This window comes from Amyelois transitella, chromosome W, assembly GCF_032362555.1.
Source record: "Amyelois transitella isolate CPQ chromosome W, ilAmyTran1.1, whole genome shotgun sequence".
NCBI lineage: Eukaryota > Metazoa > Arthropoda > Insecta > Lepidoptera > Pyralidae > Amyelois > Amyelois transitella.
The window spans coordinates 5134419-5156663 of record NC_083536.1 but is presented as its reverse complement, the minus strand read 5'-3'; positions in this window follow the sequence as shown (position 1 = coordinate 5156663).

Genomic DNA, 22245 nt, shown 5'->3' with positions numbered 1-22245 from the left:
GTTCATAGATGGGACGAAGTTCATCTAAAAGGGAATCAAATGTACTGAAATAATTAATATGGAGACTGGGAGAATAAAATACCGCAAGAAGTACTTTAGCGTGAAGCATATTCAATTCAAGGAAAATAAATTCAGCAGTTGCTGAATAAATGGAGGGGGAACTGCGTAGAATTTTATAGGGAATTGAATTTCGGATGTAAACAGCGACACCACCACAAGCTGCACCAACTCTGTCATTGCGAATAAGGTTAAAATTATTTAAATCGACAAGAGAAGAATGCAGTGAGGGTTTTAGGAAAGACTCCGAAACAAGTACTGCATCTAAATGAGCACAATCAAATGAGGTTACGAAATCAGGGAAATGCCCAAGGATACTTTGTGCATTTATTTTATTTTTTATTTATTATGTACAATGTTAAAATTTCGAGGATAGTCTGAAAAAATCCTAGACAGATCATCGCATAATAGCTGTCCAAGTGTGAAATCCGTATCCGCACTAAGAAAACTACAAGAAGAAGACGAGCAAGAAAAATAACTCTCATTAAAATCCATAAAAAGACAAATAACAAAATATTAATAACATAAAAAAAAATAATATATATATTATAATGATAAATACTGTGACTATATAAACAGGCAATACATTACCCGCCAAACTCACCCATTGCTCACTACTCATAAAACCTAACAATCACAGATCCGCAAAGTTTTTACAAATATAAAAGAATTATAAGTTAAGGAAAAAGACAGAAAAAAAAAGAAGAAAGAAGAGCTGCTACAAGTATTACAGCTTGGAACAAAACGCAGCATTTAAAAACTATACGCTGATGACAACACCACAGCAAAGCAGAAATGACAGTGACAGTGATTGTTAGTCCAAGGTGACATGTGAATGACAATCATGAAAATGACAATTGGATTTAAATACATGACAATAACAGACCGAGGTGTGACAGTGACTTTCAATAACAATAACCAGTAAGTTAAATTATATTTAAAATTAATATTTTAAAATTGAGGTAAGGGTGATTTGCAAGAAAGAAAATTTAAGCAATACCTACATTAATGTGAACAATAAATGTACCGTCACTTTGGACTACAGAAAAACTTATTAACAAAAAAAGAAAAAAAACTGATCATTCACTCACGGCCCCGCAATCTGCTCGCTTTAGGGGCCACAGAGGCCTTACTGGAGCCAGCTTTTTGCTTGCGAGTGACCGCCGGACCCGTCTCCTTACCATCGGAACTTGTTTCAGCAATCGGATGGGCAGCAATAATGGCTTGCACTTCGGAGAGGGACTCCAGTTTATGACGAGACTTGTTAGGCAGCAGGACAATGATTTTTCCCTCGACGGTCCAGCAATTCCTCACACCAAAGTGGCGACGTGCGGTGATGAATGCCTTATGCATTGGTTAAAAATTCGGATACCGTAACACCAGAGCCTTTAAGAGTAGTTTTGCTATCCCACACGAGAGTTCTGGAATCCATGTTATAAAAACGCACGATAATCGGTCGGGTCTTGCCACGACGGGAACCCAGCCTATGACAAACCGCTAAATCAGTTTTTACAACACTACCCAATTTCATGTTGTCGCAAATTATGCGAAGGACAGAATCTTGGACATTCTCATTTTCTTTCTCTGGAACCCCATGTAGCATCAGTACCTTTCTTCGCATCATGGTTTCATGTCTGTTCTGACCAAGAGAGAGCAAATCTATCTGTGACTTTATGACAGACAATGATTGCAAGACAAATTTCTTAAAATCACTGAACTCACGTGCAAGCGATGACAAATCAGGATGTCTTGGTGAAGTCCCTGAAGCAATCTGCAGCAGCTTGTCCTCATATTCCTGCATTCTTGTTTGGAATGTTCTTTGAAGATCATCAAAGCTCAGTCCATGAGTAGCCTCCATAATGCAAATAGTGTTGAAGCAGGATACTTGACAGGATTATTATGTGAGATGAGCGCAGGTGAGTCTGGCAGCAAACTTATCTAATTTTAGCCAGAGTTTTACTTTATTAGATATTTTTAATAAATAATTATTGTGGAGCTATGTTTTTTCGTATTTCCGCCGCGCCTACCCGCAAAGGAAAAAAAAAAAATTATCTTATGGTTTAATAATATAAAAAATAAACTATTTGTTTATATGTTTATCAAGTGACAGAAATTATGTAAATTCTGGGAACTTGTGGAAATAATGTAAGAATAAAAATATATACAACTATTTTAGTATGAAAAATTGTATATTGTCCTAGAAAACTTTGGCAAGACAAGAATTCTTACATTAAGACCCTTAACATGAAGATTGCACTATATTATATCACAAATTGTATTACGTCTTATTATTATTAAATTTGTATGTTAAAAAATAAACAAGAATGAAAAAGAAACATGGGAATCATCCGAACAGTAGGATCGTAAATATTTTTTCTTGAATATAAGATACTCTTCCTCCGCAGTTTCCAAAATGTCGTATTTGGAGAGTCAATAATAGTACATAGACTTTTTTCGTGTGGTCACCCTACTCTCCTTTATTTGGTTTATAATTTATTTATAATTCCGCCTCTGTCGGTAATAACGGTAACTATTTTGAAATGGTTGCGCGTTTCGTTGATCAAATCGTCGAACTGTTTCTTATCAATGATCTGGTCAAGCCACATCATGATGTGGTCAATAGATAGTTGGCCATTGGAAATGTGAACAGATCATGAAATGGCCGAGTATTTCATGAAGTGATCAATTCTGTGATATGGCCACGACATGTACATAATGTTTTTTTGTTTCATGTTTGAGTTTCTTTATTTTTCTTTGTCTGCTTGTGTCATAGACCTTATAATAAAATTTGTATCTGTATCAGTTATCAGGTCCGGCCGGCAGGTTGTGCAGGAATAGACTTAAAACTACACCCTACATACATACCTAATATATTAATATTTATATTTTTATACTTTGATTATTTATTATATTTAAATTAACCCATTTATCTATATAGGTAGAATGCAGCAATGTGATAATATTTTTTTATCCGAAACCTTCTGCTCTGCTGAGGGATCTGGTGACTCAAGTTTTGTTTCCTGTGATTCTACAATGACCTTGGGGGCTTTTATTGATAATACATTCCACAATTTTCCATATAATTTTAATGTGTGTCATATCAACGCACAAAGCATTCCTGCGCATTACACAGACTTCATTGAAACGTTTTCTTCCGTGCACCTTGGCGCAATTCTTGTGTCCGAAACCTGGTTGAAACCAAATTTACCTTCGACTAGCTATTCGCTACCTGGCTTTATCTTAATACGAAACGATCGTGTCGGATCCCGGGGAGGCGGCGTTGCCATTTATTTAAGAAGTGATATACATTACCGTATGCTCGCTATGTCACCTTCTGAATACACCGCCAGCAGCGAATATATATTTCTTGAGGTCTCGTTTAAGGGAGTCGGAGCCGCTTTGGGAGTATTCTATTGCCCCTCTTCACATATTAATTATTTCAGTGCTTTTGAATCTCTCCTTGAGTCGGTTTCTCCAGATTACACACACCATCTGATCCTAGGAGATTTCAATACGTGTCTGATGAAGGATGACTCCAGGGCCAAAAAGCTGCGGGGTATTGTCAAGTCGGTCAATTTCTCAATCTTACCATCCGGTTCAACACACTTCACAGAACATGGTCCCTCTTTGCTTGACTTGATCATTACCTCTTCAGCTGGTCTTGTTGCCAATCATGGTCAAGCGCCCGCTCCTAAATTCTCTCATCACGATCTTATTTACGTTTCCTATAAAATTAAAGTTCCAAGACCAAAACCAACCATAATGAAACTCCGTTGCCTTTCCAAAATAAATAATGATGCTCTTACATCTGATGCAGCTAGGATAGATTGGTCTCCGGTTTTGTCGGCTAATACAGTGGATGAAAAAATTGCTAGTTTTAATAATGAAGTGTTAACACTGTACGATAAACATGCACCCGTACGTGCCATCAAAATAAAGCGCCCTCCTGCACCATGGATCACGGAGGCGGTACGTATCGCCATGAGAAAACGAAATCGTGTTTTTAGAAAGTTTAAACGGGATCGTACTAACGAAAATTGGTGCTTATATAAGGCTGCAAGAAATCTCTGCAATAGATTTTGTAGAAATGCAAAACGCCAATATTTCTCCGACAACAAAGAAAATGTTTCTCCAGCTAATATGTGGAAATTTCTTAATTCTCAGGGTATAGGTAAAGTACAGAAATCATGTTCAAAATTCCCTTTCACTTTGAATGAGCTTCACAATCATTTTTCCTCATTTCCTCTTTTAGATGAAAATATAAAATTAACTTCGATCTCTTCCATTCTTGCTTTGCCTTCTCCCGACGGTAGGCCATTTGAATTCTCAGCTGTCACTGAAGACGACGTATACAAAATCATTCATTCCATCTCCTCTAATGCCGTTGGTCCAGATCAAATAAGTCGTGTGATGGTAATTCCAATCCTCTCTTATATCCTCCCTATCATCACCCATATTATTAATAACAGTTTCTCATAAAATCGCTTTCCTCTATCATGGCTCATGGCCTATGTACGTCCTCTCCCAAAAATCCCAGATCCTACTCATTTGAATGACGTACGTCCTATCTCCATACTTTCATTCTTATCGAAGGTCCTAGAAGCATCTGCCTTTAACCAGTTATCAAAACATCTACTTGATAACCACCTTTTAAACAAATATCAATCTGGTTTTAGGCCGGCGCATAGTACCACCACTGCACTTATTCGAGTTACAGAAGACATAAGAACGGGCATGGAACATAAACAAGTCACAATTTTAGTATTAATAGACTTTAGTAACGCATTTAATACTGTTGACATTGATATCCTTTTAGCCACCCTTTCCCGTTGCAACGTCTCTTCTTCAGTGATTTCTTGGTTCTCTAGTTATCTTCATGGACGCCGGCAACAGGTTCGTAACGGTAAGGATGAATCAGATTGGTGCGAATTGAAAGCTGGCGTTCCACAAGGCGGTATTTTGTCTCCTATTTTGTTCTCAGTTTTCATAAACTTGCTTTTATTATATATTAACTGTTTCTATCACTTCTTTGCCGACGACTTCAGCTTTATGTACAGACGAATATTGATAACATGGAACAGGCCATTGATTTGCTGAATCATAACTTAAATGAAGTTCTAGACTGGTCTAATCGATTTGGCATTTCTGTTAATGTTAAAAAGTGTCAGGCTATAGTAGTTGGCAGTTTCTATCAGATTAATAATATTGACATTAACACCTTGCCACCGCTGATCTTTGACGGAACTATAATAGAATACACTAGCTTTTGCCCGCGGCTTCGCCTGCGTTAATTTCGCTTCCATAAAAAGATTGCTTAGATAAAGAGCCTTGCATTGACATAAACTAATATTATGCAAAATAAAATGTACCTACGTGAGTGCGTGTTTGAGGATGCTTATCAATCACGCAAATTCTACTGGATGGATTTTGATGAAACTTACGTACCCGGGAAGAATAATGCCTAGAATAGAACATAGTTTATTTTTCCTACAAAAGCAAAGTCCCGGGGCGGAGGTGTTAAAAAACTAATAAATTTTAAAGACAAAAAAAGGAAATTATAATAATAGAGAGTTAAAGTATCTCTTTGTATACAACATTTGCTGTCTTGCCCATTGGAGACATCACAAATAAAACGCGAAACATATAGCCACTGGAAACTGCACACGCTTAAATTGAAATGGAAAGTTGTTGGGAATGAGGGGAATGCGCAGTATAAAAACAATTTCACCAGCTGCACAACCAGTAAGTATTTCAGCTTCTATAATATTGTTCTGAAGCGACATCACTTTAAGATGAATCCCATTACAAAGTTTCGGCGGGGTTAAGTTGCGTAGCAATATAATTGGAATGCCTACTTTTATAAGATAAGATGTAGCATCGGTACTATCTAAAACTGTATTTATGGATTGATATACCACCTCGCTCCCATCAATTTTTTCCAAAATACTTAAATTAATAGCAGCTGCTTGCTCATTTTTGGGTGTTAGGATTGCTCGCTCGCATATCCAAGAATCCTCGTGATGAATTATTTGAGATAGGTTTGAGATATAAACGAAATGAATAAGTTCCTCCACCGAAGTAACTACTTGACAGAGGTTCTCTGGCAGAGTCACCAATCCGTTCGATTCAGGCAACGTACCATAACCGATTTTTAATAACACATCTGAGAATTCTTGCGCTCGAGGATTACCACCCATATTCTCCCATATTACGTGTTAGACTTAATTTCCTTACCTGAGGCCAGAGTATGGAACGTTTGAGACATGCGCTTACTTCATCAGCTCTAGTACCTCGGCTTATGACGGGTAGAGTCTGGTGGAAATCACCACAAAATAATACAGTGGTACCTCCCATAATGTGATTGTTTCGCCGGATATTTTTAAGCGTACGGTCGACTGCTTCCACTGCTTTTTTATGAGCCACGGTGCATTCGTCCCAAACGATTAGGCTACATTCTGCTAGTATTTTTGCTTTGTCGCTGTTCCGCGACACTGCACTGCACAAACTGGAGTCTCATTTATATCCAGGTCCAAAGGGATCTTGAACATAGTGTGCGCTGTTTTCCCTCTAGGTAATAAGGTGGTAGCTATCCCCGAAGACGCAACAGCTAACGCTATCTTTCCTTGCCTACTGACCTCAGTCAGTAATAAGCGAGTCAAAAAGGTTTTGCCTGTACCACCAGGCGCGTCAAGGAAAAATGTTTCACCCTGCTCTTCGTTAACACTTCTCAATACGTTGTCAAACACAGACTTGCTCATCGGAAATTATCCCAATACCATTATTTACGATCTCAGCCATTGCAACAGCGTCATAACTTGTATCTGCTGAATATTTGCGACTCACTTGTGGATCGTCAGAGGTTTCCTGTGGTTCCGGAAGACCGTAGTGACTCAAAGAATGGCCATCAATTGATAAGACAACATCTTGAAGCGAACAAAGGCAATGATTGATAACTCGTTCATCAGATACAGTTACATTAGAATCATATCCATAAGAATTTTTAATTAATTAAAAAATTTGCCAGCAGCTACAATCGTGTTATTTCTTAAATTCTCATGAGGCACCATCTCATATCGGGTGGTCATAAATATCTAAACCACGGGAACTAAATAAACAAAGCAAATTGAATTTTGAATTAAATAAATAAAATGCTATTTTTTTATAATTTTTTTTAATCATTATCCATACATATAATAATTAATTATTTATAGCTTTTTATATCGATTCAAAAATGACGAAGTTCCATACAAACTTGCACCCCCTATTTCATCCCTTTGGGATAGAATTTCAGGATAAAAAGTAGCCTATATTCTAATCCAGATTACTAACTATATCTGTGCCGAATTTCGTTCAGATCTGTTCGGTAGATTTTGCGTGATAAGCGTACAAACATACAGACAGACAGACGGACAGACAGACAGACAAAAATTCTAAAAAAAATTGTTTTGGCTTCTACTGACCCTAAAAAGACCCCTTATAAATTTTTTTCTTAAATATCTTCAATGTACAGACAAAGTTCAGTTACAGTTTTATTATATGTATGGATTATATGTATGGATATTGATACCAACTTACATTGAGATTCACACGTTGCGGCAACCAGTCGGAAAGTTTACAGTGTTCTGCATTATCTGCAACGCTTAAAACATTTTCTTCCAACAAAGACGAAGATTATGCTTGCCCAAGCACTTCTTCTGCCTATAATTAATTATGCTGATGTGTGTTATCTGGATTTAACTGAAGAGCATCTCAACAAATTAGAACGTCTTCTAAACAATTGTATCAGGTTTATATTCTGCCTTCGGAAGTACGATCATATTTCTGAATACCGTTCTCAGCTAAAATGGCTCCCCATCCGTAACCGTAGAAATCTTCACATTTTATGTCAGCTCTATACCATTCTTAATAATCAGCTTGCCCCAGACTATCTTAAAAAAGACTTCCAACTATTAAGTTCTACTCACGAAAAAATCCTACATTCTTCAAATAAGTTAACTCTTGCTATCCCTTTTCACCGTACAGGTATTGCCTCCAATTCTTTCGCCGTTATGGCTGTTAGGTTCTGGAATTCACTTCCCGAGTCCATCAGGACATCCCCAAGTCGTTCTAGTTTCAAATCGCGGGTATACGGGTTTTTCTTGAGTCGCGAGGGTATTTAATATCGCCTTTCCACTCATTTCGGTAATCGCTGCACCTATTTATTTATGTATATTGTTTATGTATTGTAGTTTTTATGTATGTATATTGTTTATCTATTATAGTTTTTATGTATGTATATTATAATTATTTTATTTTATATTTTGTGTAGGTATAAATATATTTATTTAGTTTAACCCCACATAAAGTTCTCTGTAAGACCCAATGGTTGACTGGTAGATAATGCTTCTAGCATTAAGTCCGCCAATTGTGCTATACATTTGTATCTTGTGCAATGAAGTTTAAATAAATAAAAAATAAATAAACTTTTATAGTTTACACACTCACTACACATTATAATCATTAACTTGTCTTCTCGTTTACTAACAATACCTACTTGTTGTGTTTGTCTTTTTGTGTTTGTACATTTGTTCACCTTCTCCTTTCAGATTGTATACCGTCCAATTTTGTAACTTCGTGTCTCTTCAAACCATGACATTGGCAGAATCACCGAAAGTCCGGTGGAAGCCATAATATAGAAAAGAAAGAAAGAAAAAAGAAAGAGGTGTGACAGTGAATTTCAATAACAATAACCAGTAAATTTTATTTAAAATTAATATTTTAAAATTGAGGCAAGGGTGATTTGCAAAAAAGAAAATTAGAGCAATACCTACATTAATGTGAACAATAAATGCACTGCCTCTTTGGACTACAGAAAAACTTATTAACCCTTAATTTGGCAAAGTATAAAATGCTATAAAACCTGAATTTTGTCATCAGAGATGTTATTTATAAACATAAAACGACTATAGAAAAATTTGAAAAAAAAAACAACTATTATATTTATTATTTATTTTTATAAAAAAATACATTGAAATTACGTAGGCACATGGTAATCTAGTTGACATTTACGGGAATGTTACGAAACAAAGGCAGACTTGGCACTTCATACATTGTACGACTGTAAGTTTTGAACACAATCGGCATCTTTCTTGTGTGATCATTGTCATAAAATGACCAACGTTGTCAAATCATGACGTTTCAACTGAACTGGCTTGTGGTACTCTTCTTTTGGTGCCTTTGTTACTACCCTCAGAACGCTGGTATTTTTTTAGACCTTCGTACAATTTGAATCTAAAGTCCTTCAAAGCAATTGACTTTGTCTTGGAATCTCCTCTGTGAAGGAGCCATGCGTTATTGATACAGATGTCAAGAAGTTGGGCAAATATGCCGATATACCATCTCCTTGTCTTGAATGATAGATAGATAAAACTCTTTATTGCACCATAAGAGTAAAACATACAAAACAACACAAAGCAGATATGGATGAAAGGTGTTCTATATAAGGAGATAAGCATATCGGCCAAGTCAACCCCTCCCATATGCTTGTTTTATTCCTTTACAATTTGCAGACATTCAACGTCAACCTTCGTTTTGGAGTCCTTGCAGTATCTTTTTATTGTAGCTACTGGTTCAACGCCGACATAGGAACTTATCAAGGTCACTGCTTTGTTGTCATTCCACCGCACTGCGACCAAGCGGTTTTTGTCGCAGGAGACTTGAGCATGACTATCCCGATGTTTCTTTTTCATTTGTTTCTCTGAGGGCAAAATTGCTTCCGCACCTCTCAACCTATTATTCCTGATGGTTCCTAGTCCAAAGATCCCATAATTTTCTCTCAGTATGTAGAACAATTCCGGGTAGCTAAAAAAGTTATCACAAAAAATAACGGCTGGTTTGGATTAAATACTTTTGCACAAAGGGCTTTGGCGCAAAACGTCTCTTTCGCAAAATGTCCCCTGGTCGCAAAACATCTCTTTCGCAGAATGTCTCTTTCGCAGAACATTTCTTTCGCAGAATGTCTCTTTCGCAGAACATCTCTTTCGCAGGATGTCTCTTTCGCAGAATGTCTCTTTCGCAAAATGTCGCGCCAGGGACTTAGAATAAAATTTGATTCTCAAAGCAAAATCATTTATTACAATTATAGAGTATAATTATGATGTCATAATTTTGGTACATAAATTTACTTAGGTATGTACTCCAAATAAAATAAAATGTATTTTGGTACATTTTAAAATAATATTTTGGTACAATTTGAAGTTTGGTGATGGCAACACTTATATATGAATATGTGAGGGTAGTTAGAAAAAAACTTATAAATGTATGTGTCATTCATTATTGCCGAGCTGTGTTTTGCCTGTTACTTTTTATTGAAAAACAGTAGTGAATTTAAGTTTAAACATGGATCAAGAAATCGAATACATTCGTAATCAAAATGGACATAGAACACTTATACACTCTGAGTACAGATATCAGAAGAGCAAAACAAATAAAAGTGGAAGTACTTTCTGGCAGTGCATAAATAGGCGAGATTGTAATGCGTCATTAACATTAGACAAAACAGGAAAAAATATCATCAAACTGAAATCGGTGCATACATGTGAGTCAATGGATTTTAAAAATATAATTAAAGAACACATAACATTATTAAAACAGATTGTTTGCAAAGATTTTCGCCCCATACAGAAAATTTACAAAAAAAATGATAAAAAAAATCGTAAAAAAATACCTAATCATGAACACTATCGAATTCCTACGTTAAAATCAATTAAAGACACGTTATATAGGGCACGAAAGTCTTATTTGAACGTAGATCGACTACAACATACTAGTACCGAAACTATAATTGTACCAGAAGTTTTAGGTAAATTATTTGTGAAGATGGACAAAGTGAAAAAATTTTGGTATTTGCAACACGTTTAGGAAAGAAGGTTGTGAAGAAACCCGGATCCTATTTTGCAGATGGCACGTTTATGTCAGCTCCGCCACCTTTTTATCAGTTTTATGTCTTACATTTGGACATTGGATCTACAAAAAAGTGTACAAATATAGTCCCAGTAATTTATACTTTGCTACCCAATAAATCCCAAGAGACATATACGCGGCTGTATTACATATTAAAAGATAAATTGGGTATAATTATTAAAACATTTAAGAGTGATTATGAAATGGCGCAAATGAACGCTGTAAAATCAGTATTTCCTGAGGCAATAATAACAGGATGTTATAGACACTACAACGCAGCAATATGGAAACATGCAAAGAAAAAAGGATAACTACGTTCACGGGAAGGGCGAAATATTGCAAGAATGGCTGCAATAATAGCATTGGTACCGGCTGATCAAATCCCTGCAGCTTGGGGATACATCCATACATATAATAAAACTGTAACTGAACATTGTCTGTACATTGAAGATATTTAAGAAAAAATATTGTAAGGGGTCTTTTTAGGGTCAATAGAAGGCAAAACATTTTTTTTTTAAATTTTTGTCTGTCTGTCTGTCTGTCTGTCTGTCCGTCTGTCTGTCTGTATGTTTGTACGCGCATCACGCAAAATCTACCGAACGGATCTGAACGAAATTCGGCACAGATATAGTTAGTAACCTGGATTAGAATATAGCCTACTTTTTATCCTGAAATTCTATCCCAAGGGGATGAAATAGGGGGTGCAAGTTTGTATGGAACTTCGTCATTTTTGAATCGATATAAAAAGCTATAAATAATTAATTATCATATTTATTATGATTGAAAAAATAGCCTTTTATTGATTAAATTAATTATGCTTTGTTTATTTATTTAGTTCCCGTGGTTTAGATATTTATTTTTTGCCCACCCGATACGAGATGGCGCCTCATGAAAATTTAAGACATAACACAATTGTAGCCGCTGGCAAAATTTTTAATTAATTATATAATTAAAACTTCTTTTATTCATTGATTCAGTTTCGCCAGCACTTACCGTTTCACCACATCTTTGAGAAGAATTTTTTTTTATGTGTTTAGGTGGTTTGACGCGCCCCGCATCGGCGACGGTTGCCATGCTCCTCAAGATTAGCAGGAATAACACACATGTAGTAACGCCAGTTACCATTTCACCATTGATTTAGTTCCCGTGGTTTAGATATTTATTTTTTGACCATCCGATACGAGATGGCGCCACGAGAATTTAAGAAATAACGCGATTGTAGCCGCTGGCAAAATTAGATAGTACCGATGCTTGCAGCATCGGTACTTATTCGGTAGAGTTCCTTAATTCACTTTCGGCATCTGGACTGCCCGCGCATACAATTGCTCTAAAAGTAGACATTCCATTTTGTAATGGGACTGCCTTAAAGTGGTGTCGCTTCATAACATTATAATAGAAGCTAAAATTCTTACTGGTTGTGCAGCTGGTGAAATTGTTTTTATACCGCGCATTCCCCTCATTCCCAACAACTTTCCATTTCAAATTAAGCGTGTACAGTTTCCAATGGCTATATGTTTCGCGATGACAATTAACAAATCGCAAGATCAAACACTTGGAGCAGCCGGAGTCGACCTCAGGACGATTTGCTTCTCACACGGACAGCTCTACGTCGCTTGCTCGCGGGTCACCAGCTGTGACAGTTAATTTGTGATGTCTCCAATGGGCAAGACAGCAAATGTTGTATACAAAGAGATACTTTAACTTTCCATTATTATAATTTCCTTTTTTGTCTTTAGAATTTATTCGTTTTTTAACAGCTGCGCTTCCGAGCTTTGCTTTTGTAAGAAAAATAAACTATGTTCTATTCCGTGTGGTTCCCGGCACTATTACAAAAAAGAATAGGACCACTCCATCTCTTTCCCATGGATGTCGTAAAAGGCGACTAAGGGATAGGCTTATAAACTTAGGATTCCTCTTTTAGGCGATGGGCTAGCAACCTGTCACTATTTGAATCTCGGTTTTATCATTAAGCCAAATAGCTGAACGTGGCCATTCAGTCTTTTCAAGACTGTTGGCTCTGTCTACCCCGCAAGGGATATAGACGTGACCATATGTATGTATGTTCTATTCCAGGCATTATTCTTCCCGTGTACGTAAGTTTCATCAAAATCCATCCAATAGAATTTGCGTGATTGAATAGCATCCTCAAACAAGCACTCACGTAGGTACATAAATTTTTTTGCATAATCTATACTAACATTATAAAGCTGAAGAGTTTGTTTGTTTGAACGCGCTAATCTTAGGAACTACTGATTTGAAATGAAAAATTATTTTTGCGTTGAATATACCATTTATCGAGGAAGGCTTTAGGCTATATAACATCACGCTGCAACTTTAACGAGAAAACAAAAAATGGACTATGTGAAAAAAAACGGGGAAAATTATTCATCCTTGAGGGCTTCAATGATGCTCAAAATAACAATTCCACGCGGACGAAGTCGCGGGCACAGCTAGTTGTAAATATAGCTCCAGATACTCAACAAATGATCAATTTTAGACGTTATTACGAAAAGCAATGGTACCCAAAATTGTCACCATCCTTACTTAGTTGCGCCCACCAACGCCACCGCACAACTAACGCGTTAGAAGGGTGGCATCGGCGTAAAAATGCAGGCCGCATACCAAAAAAGCCAAATTTATACATATTCATAGATAAATTGCGAAAAGAAAGTAAATATTGGAACAGAAAAATAACAGATAATTTATTTACAAAAAGAAATAACAGACAGAAGAAAGATGTGGACTTTGACATTAAATACAAAAAACTTTTGAAACAATTTGAGCGTAAGGAACTGACGCTTCCACAATTCTTAAAAAAGATTATATTTTTACAGATGTTCAAATAACTTAATATTGTTTTGACTTTTACTGTTTTTATACCGTTACATTTTGCTCATTTCAGGTATCAATGTTTATTTTGATTAGCAATACTTTATTAACAATTAAGTACCTTACAGTATAAAAAAATAAGTACATTTTTGTTTATTTTTCTTAATGAAAGATTTATTTTCTTAATCATTTACGAAAAAAATAATTTATGTAACAAATTTTAATTAATAACAAAGGTTAATTTAAATGCGAAAATTTGTTTTTTGAATCATTTATGAAAATGAAAATAATTTTATTCGCAATGTTTAATAATTAACCAAAGTTAACTTTAGTACCACAATTAAGATATGCATTTTAATTATATTTTCCTTTTATCAATAATATATGTTAATCATTTATAAAAATGATTAAAATATATTTTATTTGCAATACTTGGTAACTAAAGTAAATTACAATGCCAAAATTCGTTTATTTGACATTTTAATATTAAATTTATTTTTTTAATCATTTAAAAAATGATATAAAAATATTTTTATTTTTTATTTAACATATTTTAGTGCCATAATGAGAAGACAGTTATGTTTAAGGTCAACACGGGGGAGTGTTTCATATTTTTCTCAAAGTTTGTTTTGGACCCAAAAATTAAGTAGTTTAAGGTTGCATAATTACTCTATAATTGTAATAAATGATTTTGCTTTGAGAATCAAATTTTATTCTAAGTCCCTGGCGCGACATTTTGCGAAAGAGACATTCTGCGAAAGAGACATCCTGCGAAAGAGATGTTCTGCGAAAGAGACATTCTGCGAAAGAGATGTTCTGCGAAAGAGACATTCTGCGAAAGAGATGTTTTGCGACCAGGGGACATTTTGCGAAAGAGACGTTTTGCGCCAAAGCCGCACAAAGCAATCACGACTTGCTCTCCAAATCCGATTGATACTTCCTTTTCTGTAAATGAATGGAATAGGAATATGTCCTCTTCTCCATACAATACGAAATCATAAATCATCCCCGAAACTCCAGCGCGGACGTAATTTTTGAAACCCCACTTATTAGGTTTGTCCTTCATATATTGACGCCGCTTCCCTGCTTTTGTCCTTTTGTATGGGATCATCATAGAAACCGCATGTCGAAACGCAGCTTTTTTCCAATTATAACTAAGAGTAAACTTTTGCATTCGTCTAGGTCGTTTAGCAACATGAACAGAAAAACAAGATCACAACGTCCCACACGTTGTGATCTTGTTTTTCTGGAAATACGTGATGGGGAGGAGGCATTCGTCGACATGCTAGGTGTTACCAAACCAGGGGGTGCATTAGGTGCAATTAGTGTAGCAGTTGCAGGAGTAGCAGGCGTTGCAGGCGTTGCGGGAAATGAGGGAATATCACTCAGTACTGGTATTTGACTACAATTCGGTTCTAGAGATGGGCTTGAATAAACATTTTGGAAAATTAGTGTAAGGCGAACATTTTCGCTGGTGGGATCTTCATCGTCTAAAAGATTAAGTCTTTCTAAAGAGCTATCAATTGAGTTTGTAGAGGAGCTGAACATGAAAAGCGGTGTGTGCACACGTATTCCGTCTTCAATATCAGAATGTTCACTATCATCAGAGGGAGCATTTTGAGCAGGGACAAGCGCTAAAATTCTACCACCACGAGTTTTAAGCTTTTGCTGCAGACAAAGAAAAAAATGCTAATATACAAACTAAGCAAAGCAAAACCCTAAAATTGGCAATGTATGCCCTGATATACAAATTAAATAGGGGTATTTTTTTACAAACTTGGCAATGTATGTCACAGCATACATCATGTTAATATCCAAAATAACACCAATGTAAGAAGTAAGAACTGCAAACTCATTAGACAAATTATATAATCATGATATCAAGCATAGGATTCAGTTGTGAAACTTTTCCCAAACTGGGAAATAATCAATAAAATTATATAAATACCTTGGAGAGAACAGCTGACGGCCGCCGATACGCCGTTTTCGTCAACTAATGACAAAACTAGTGATACCAGATGCCTGTTTTCTATTTTCTACTAAAAGTTGTTTAAGTTGCAAGGTGATAAAAATAAAATTTTACGTTATTTATGTATTTTCTAAAACAAAATATTTTTTTAAAGTTGATGTATGTTGGCGCATACATTATCAAATTAACAATAATATTGATCATTCACTCACGACTACGCAATCTGCTCCCTTTAGGGGCCACAGGGGCCTTAAGGCGGTCCAGCAATTCTTCACACTAAAGTGGCAACGTGCGGTGATGAATGCCTTATGCAGGGCATTAGTTAAAAAATCGGATAACGTAATACCAGATCCTTTCAGAGTAATTTTGCTATCCCACACTAAAGTTCTGGAATCTATATTACAAAAACGCACGATAATCGGTCGGGTCTTGCCACGAAGGGAACCCAGCCTATGACAAACGGCTAAATCACTTTCTACACACTACCCAATTTCATGTTGTCAGAAAGTATGCGAAGGACAGAATCTTGGACATTCTCATTATCTTTCTCTGGAACCCCATGTAGCATCAGTACCTTTCTTCGCACCATGGTTTCATGTCTGTCCTGACCGAGAGAGAGCAAATCTATCTGTTATTTTATGACAGACAATGATTGCAAGACAAATTTCTTAAAATCACTGAACTCACAACTCAGGACCATCAAATCAGGATGTCTTGGCGAAGTCCCTGAAGCAATCCGTAGCAGCTTGTCCTCATATTCCTGTATTCTTGTTTGAAATGTTCTTTGAAGATCGTCAAAGCTCAGCCTGTGAGTAGCCTCCATAATGCAGAATAGTGTTGAAGCAGGATACTTGACAGGATTATTATGTGAGACTAGCTTTCCGCCCGCGGCTTCGCCCACGTGTAATTCGGTTATATAAACAGGCTCCATCTTTTTCTATATCTACCACAGCATGAGGAATATAATTCCCATTAACAAACAAAATTTCTTGAACCATTTTAATTAGAAATTAATTAACTAAAACTATATCTATGGAAATTAACTAAGACTAATGAAGTAACAAAGAAATGAATAAAAAATGAAGAATATATTAAAAAATCAACTCACACTATAAAACTTATCCAACACTAACTAAATATACTATCAAAAATATCAAATCTAATCAACAAATCAAAAATTAACTGAAATAGAGAGTAAAATAAGTTAAATAAGTCAAGTTAAAAGTATAAAGTAAAAATATTTTACGCTACCTAGCTAAATGACGGTAACGAAACCATAGCGCGATCTATCTCGATGCCAATGCCATCTATCGAGCATCGAGACAACTCGTGATAGTTAATAGAAAATAAAATTCGGGTGTTTTATTTATGCATACCGATTACGCCGAGATTTATGGACCGATTTACGTGATTCTTTTTTTGTTCGGTAGAGTATACTTTCAAGTTGGTGCCGTTGTTACCTAGTCAGGATCTGATGATGGTATTCCAGGGAAATCAAGGGCAAACCTCAAATTTACAGGCAATTACGTTTTTGACAATTTCATAGATCTGTTTAAGTATTTGCGTCTGATAGTCATCATCCCATGTGAATGAGCTGATGATGGAAGGTACAACTCCTCAACGGTTAGGAGTTGAAAGAAATTTCTTTAGTTATACGTACATGTGAGGCTATTAGGTTGACCTGATAATAAAAAGTAAATCTCATTAACGTTAAGAATTTAGGTGAAAATGGATGCGGACAAATTTCGTAGCTGTTTGTATGGGTAGTGTTAACACAAAATAGGGATTTAAAGGCGTGATGTTATTAATGTTATGCATGTATGTACATAATTATGTATGTTATTATGTATGTTAAAGAGACGACTGAAAGTTGTCATACAAAGTCTTTTTTTTTTAAGGATGGGAAATCATCAAATGACCTCTCCCGCTCTGGGTGGAACGGAAGGGAGTGTCAGACTTTTACTGACTAAAACCCACCTCGTTCCTTCAGTTGCCCTTTGCGTTCCGGGGCCACGGCATCTCGTTAGAACTTTCCCGCAGCCCCGGCTCAGTTTATCCCGTTTCCCCCCTTTGGGGGTTGACATTTCAAAAATCCCTTCTTAGTGCTCACTTATGTTACTAAAGGAACCTCTGTTCAAAATCTCAGACTCCTATACCGAGCGGTTTCGGCTGTGCGTTAATAAATCAGTCACCCAATCGCACCCCCTAAATCACGATTGGAGGGTAGTTTGAAAAAACTTATAATGTCAAACATATTTACTTGCCTATGTAAGTGTTCATGCCAAGTTTCAAGTTTATAAACCCAAGGAATAAGATTTTTCATAGAAACGTTTTTACCCCTTTTCCCCCCCTTGGGGGTTGAATTTCCAAAAATCCTTTCTTAGTGCTCCCCTACATATCCCAAGGAACCTACATTCCAAATTTCAGCTGTCTACGACCAGTAGTTTCGACTGTGCGTTGTCTGTCAGTCAGTCACTCAGTAACGGAAGAGTTTTATATATTTACACGATAAATTAAAATATTTTACGCTACCTAGCTAAATGACGGTAACGAAACCATAGCGCGACCTATCTCGATGCCAATGCCATCTATCGAGCATCGAGACAACTCGTGATAGTTAATAGAAAATAAAATTTATGGACCGATTTACGTGATTCTTTTTTTGTTCGGTAGAGTATACTTTCAAGTTGGTCCCGTTGTTATCTAGTCAGGATCTAATGATGGTATTCCAGGGAAATCAAGGGCAAACCTCAAATTTACAGGCAATTACGTTTTTGACAATTTCATAGATCTGTTTAAGTATTTGCGTCTGATAGTCATCATCCCATGTGAATGAGCTGATGATGGAAGGTACAACTCCTCAACGGTTAGGAGTTGAAAGAAAATTCTTACAAAGTTATACGTACATGTGAGGCTATTAGGTTGACCTGATAATAAAAAGTAAATCTCATTAACGTTAAGAATTTAGGTGAAAATGGATGCGGACAAATTTCGTAGCTGTTTGTATGGGTAGTGTTAACACAAAATAGGGATTAAAAGGCGTGATGTTATTAATGTTATGCATGTATGTACATAATTATGTATGTTATTATGTATGTTAAAGAGACGACTGAAAGTTGTCATACAAAGTCTTTTTTTTTAAGGATGGGAAATCATCAAATGACCTCTCCCGCTCTGGGTGGAACGGAAGGGAGTGTCAGACTTTTACTGACTAAAACCCACCTCGTTCCTTCAGTTGCCCTTTGCGTTCCGGGGCCACGGCATCTCGTTAGAACTTTCCCGCAGCCCCGGCTCAGTTTATCCCGTTTCCCCCCCTTGGGGGTTGACATTTCAAAAATCCCTTCTTAGTGCTCACTTATGTTACTAAAGGAACCTCTGATCAAAATCTCAGACTCCTATACCGAGCGGTTTCGGCTGTGCGTTAATAAATCAGTCACCCAATCGCACCCCCTAAATCACGATTGGAGGGTAGTTCGAAAAAACTTATAATGTCAAACATATTTACTTGCCTATGTACGTGTTCATGCCAAGTTTCAAGTTTATAAACCCAAGGAATAAGATTTTTCATAGAAACGTTTTTACCCCTTTTCCCCCCCTTGGGGGTTGAATTTCCAAAAATCCTTTCTTAGTGCTCCCCTACATATCCCAAGGAACCTACATTCCAAATTTCAGCTGTCTACGACCAGTAGTTTCGACTGTGCGTTGTCTGTCAGTCAGTCACTCAGTAACGGAAGAGTTTTATATATATAGATGATCGCAGGTGAGTCTGGCAGGAAACTTATCAACTTTTAGTCAGAGTTTTACTTGATTAGCAATTTTTAAAAATTATAATTGCGGAGCTATGTTTTTTTCGTATTTCCGCCGCGCCTACCCGTAAAGGAGTCAGAATATTGTTCTTTTTTAAATGAATATGCGGATTTAGGACATCATGCAGTATTAAAATTAAAATGTGAAACAACACGTCTAAGAATTGTCTTTGATGGGTCAGCTAAGACATCATCTCATAAATCCCTAAACGATATTCAACTAATTGGTCCAGTTATGCAAAGCGATTTAATTTCTATATTATTAAGATTTAGAACTTATAAATATGTACTCCGACATAGAGAAAATATACAGACAAATTGAAGTTGACAAATCGCAACGCCACTGGCAACTTATATTATGAAGGGAAAATGAAAATCAACCTATTCAAGTATTACAATTAAACACTGTAACATATGGCACTGCATCTGCTCTTTTTCTTAGTACAAAATATCTTCTACAATTATCTCATGAATTTTTCGACAAGGTTATTGCTAATGTTCTTAAAAATTATTTTTATATAGATGATCTGAGTACCGGGGCAGATTCTATTAATTGTTTAAGACAAATTTATGAAGGCACAGTTAAAACATTAGATTCAGCATGTCTACACGACCTCCCGGGTCTTCACCCGGGAGAGTGTGAGACTCCTGGCACCGAATGTGCCAGACTACCGCACTTACAACCCCTCCGGCGCTGCCTTTCTGCCATTTCGAAGGCATCATAGGATCGACTATGCATTCTACCATGATGCCCTCTGGCTCTTCGGTGCGGCTTTACCGAGGATCTTGCTTTCTAGGAGCTGCTGCGTTGCTAGTCGCCCATTCTGCCCAGGACTAGTGGTCCTATTAGGAGAGTAGGTGAGCACGGTAACGTGCTCTGTAAACATGCAATGAAGATCTGAAGCAAGCTCTAAATGCATTGCTTTGGTTACAAAGCATACAAACACACAAACATAACCCTTTGTGATTATTGGCTTTCTAACTCTTGCTATTTTCAATGATATTGCTCCAGTGTAATCTAAACCGACTTTTTGAAAGGCGCGACATGCTTTCACCCTATCAGGAGGCAAAGAACCCATCAATTGCTTAGAAGCTTCAGCTTTTAATCTAAAACAAATGGTACACTTGAATAAAACTTTTTTAACTTCTCTTAAACCATGTACTATCCAGAATCTTTGTCTTAATGATGACAGAGTCAACTTAGGGCCTGCGTGGAGGTTTCTCAAATGTTCACTATGAATTGTTAAATTAGTGACGCGCGAGTCTCGCGGCAAAATGATTGGATGCTTCTGCGAATATGGCATGTCAGCATTGTGCAACCGGCTTCCAACACGCAGCAAACCACTGTCATCAATAAAAGGAAAAAGAGATTTTAAATTGCCTTTGACAATTGCCTTACCACATATTAAAGCATGAATATCATCCTTAAGGAACTTTTGTTGTTCATACATCACAATAATTGACAAAGAATTATTAAGTTCCTGACTAGTTACATAGTTGAGCTTATTTCTATTACCCTTGGACTTTGCATTTTGACAAAAATGTAGGACGTAAGCTAACACTCTTTGCATTTTATTGATATCTGAAAATTTGTCCAGAAAATCTAGACATAATGTTTTTGAAATAATATTGGTGGAAAAACAAACCATAGCGCTCAAGCATGTGGAAGAGTCCTTGACCTCAGGTAATTCTTGTGGCATTGTAAAATTTAAATTAGGTTTATACCCACTTGAATGTAAAAATGTTGGTCCCCTCCACCAGAGGGGGTGGTCAGCTAACTCGTGAGGTGGCACTCCTCTACTGAGACAATCCGCTGGATTCTCCTGCGAGCTAACATGCGACCAAGTGTGCGCATGTGTGAGTTGTATTATAGCCTTAACACGATTGGCTACATACGCTTTTAACGTGTTTATGTTAGTTTTAAGCCAAGCTAAAACGATTTGTGAATCTGAATAAAGAAACACATCATGGATTTTTATTTTTGCTGATAGTGTGTCATGGATTCTGCTAGCTAACTTAGCGAGCAGTAAAGCAGCGTTAAGCTCCAGTCTTGGAACAGATAAACTTTATAAAACTAAGAATATCTCGCTTAGACTGAAGCATATTACCAATAGGTTTTGGACTTGACACTATAAATGCATCTGACTGAGTGCAGTTGAGATGAGTGTAACACATGCCCAAAGTTTTTAATAAATGATTATTTGTTTGTAAATCTACCTCATCAAAATGTTGTCTATCTTGTGGGCTGTCTTGTAATAATTGTTCTGAATTAGACACCCACTTATGTAACTAAAAACTACCTAGACTCAATATTTACATAGCTGCTCTCGGGCTTCTATCAAGTTATCCGAGGAACAGTCTGAGAAAAGAATATCATCAACATAGGTACAATCCATATCCATACATATAATAAAACTGTAACTGAACTTTGTCTGTACATTGAAGATATTTAAGAAAAAAATTTATAAGGGGTCTTTTTAGGGTCAGTAGAAGCCAAAACAATTTTTTTTAGAATTTTTGTCTGTCTGTCTGTCCGTCTGTCGGCTATGCACCGCAATGAAAAGACCTGATCAGTACATCCCATTCCTTTTCGAATCTCAAAGAACATAACGTAGAAAATGCATTAGAGAACCGATCAAATCT